Here is a 2,301-nt window from a genome sequence, read left to right as displayed (position 1 = left end):
CTGCCTGCCCTGGGATCCAGGTTGGGCCCTCACAGCTGGAGCCCTGGACTGAAACCTGGCCCGGGAGCAAGACCCCCACCTGGAGTTGGGGTTTTCTGCATGCCCCTCTTTGGCCCCTTGGCACCATTTTTGTTGAGATCTTTCTCCTCTGTAAAGTCATAGACCACATCTACATCCTAGACCTGGCCTGGGGCCAGGGAGCGAAGGTGCTTTGGAGCTGTCAAAATAGATACAGGCCCCCAGCATAAAATATTAAAACAGATTTGTCCTGGAGAAGGCAGGCAGCCTGAGTCTCATTTCTTCCCTTACTGTGTTCTCAGTATTATGGAGCCATACCAGTCCTTCACCTGTCCTTGGTGTACGGCACAGCCATATCAAGGCTGCAGTACATGAATATGCTGCTTCCAGGGGCTCCCAAAGACCCGGGAAAGAAGGTCTCGTCTGTGGCGTAGTGAGATTCAGTGGGAGCGTCTACATGTGCCATTAGGGGAAAGCTCCTGGGCGCGTGTGTGCAAGTGCACCCCGATCCCAGGACACAGTCCCAGGAAAGAGCCTCGGTGGAAGAGGTGCTGGTGGCAGGGAAGCTGCAGCGGCTGGGCCAAGGGAGAAGGAGCTGGGGCTAGAGGTGGTCCAGAGGGGCCGGCATGGCCTGAGCTGAGGCAGGGGGGTCAGGAGTGAAGTTGGGCTCCATGTTGGGAACAGGGGAGTGGCCTGTGAAATGCAGATGTCTCCCCACAGCCTCCCAGACCCCCCTCACCCGCCCCAACCAGCCTCTGGGGCACGTGGCACCAGGGCCCTGACTCTACCCCTGCTGCCACCCCCAGCTCTGCCCCATGCACTCATCTGGGAGTAGGGCTAGGAGGAGCAGGATCCAGACCAGGGCAGACATGGTGCTGCAGGAGGGGAGCCCAGAGGCCAGGAGGGCAGAGCAGCTGCTGAGGGCAATGGTCCTGAGCACCGCAGGACAGGTCCTGAAGGAGGATTGAATTGGGATTGGCATAGAGGGAGTGTGTCAGGGCCTGGCCTGGGGGGCTGGGACATGGGAGAGGGCATGTCTACTAGGGCTGTGTGAGTCGGCAGCGATCCGATCCGGCTTCGGATCCGGCCGCTTCAGATGGCCGCGATGCGATCTGGAGTGCGGGACCGGGTTTCCGCCTCAATCCAGCCGAAGCTTCAGAGCCACCTCGGAGATCTGGCCTTAGGGTATAATGGGGAATCAGTGGAAGATCTGTGACTTTGTTGTTTTTTTTATGATTTGGATAAAACTTGCAGGGATGGTAGCTAAGGGAATGAAGCCTGCCAAGGTTCAAGAAGATTGGTGCAGGGGTTTGAGAGAAACTGTACCCCAAATTCTTGAAAGCCAAACTCATGTTACGGCTGTGTGTTACATCACAGGAGGCTGAAAACTGCAGGGGTGGTAAATATTACTGAGGCCACAAAGTCTGCCAAGTTTCAAGAAGATCAGTGTGGGAGTTGGGGGGGAACTGCACCCCAAGCTGCTGACAGGCAAAACTCGTGACACAAATGACTGGGTGTGTGGTAAGGCACAGCGGGCTGAAAACTGCAGGGGTGGTGGCTCTTACCGAGGCCACAACGCCTGCCAGCTGTGTGTGTCCTAGAGCAGGCCTGATTGAGTGCTGGGCCCTGCCAGGCCGTGAAGCCTGCCTACCAGCTGTGTGTGTCTCAGTGGGGGAGTATGTCGTTTGGGGCCCTGCACCCCAACCTGCTGACAGGCAAAACTCATGATGTGGGTGGGTGACACTGTGTGTGTGTGTGTGTGTGTGTGTATGTGTGTGTTAAGGTGTGCCCTTCCTGACGCTGGGGCCTCTGCACCACACAGCAGTGTGCCGCATTGAGGCCTTCTCCTCCCCTACAGCCTCACGCCCGGTCCTCCGCTTTATGTGACAACAGGTTCAATAACTTAGCTGGCTTGACACCAGTAGCATCAGCAGCAGCATCAAAGGTCCCCAAACAGAACTGCCACAGAGCCTGTTGTTTTACAAAGGAATTGACAGCAAGAAGTAAAGATGTTTTGTTGTGTTGGACATATGATGTTATTCACGGTGTATGATGGCTTGTCTTGTGTTTTCATGTCTATGTGTGTATTATGAAAAAAAAGGATACTTAAAAAAATGTATCTTTGGAAGCTTTAGGGTTGAAAACCCATTTGTCAGGCTAAGGAAGTACCTTCAGTTGGTCCTGGATGCAAGGAATAGTAAAGAAACCAGAAGCTGGCGTGACCCACAATGCAGGCAAGAAAGCCAGTCAGTGAAAATGGAAATGGAGGCATCGGGGGGGTGA

Source organism: Gavialis gangeticus, unplaced genomic scaffold, assembly GCF_001723915.1.
Source record: "Gavialis gangeticus isolate Ggan-Ray unplaced genomic scaffold, GavGan_comp1, whole genome shotgun sequence".
NCBI classification, from domain to species: domain Eukaryota; kingdom Metazoa; phylum Chordata; order Crocodylia; family Gavialidae; genus Gavialis; species Gavialis gangeticus.
This window is presented reverse-complemented; position numbering follows the sequence as displayed.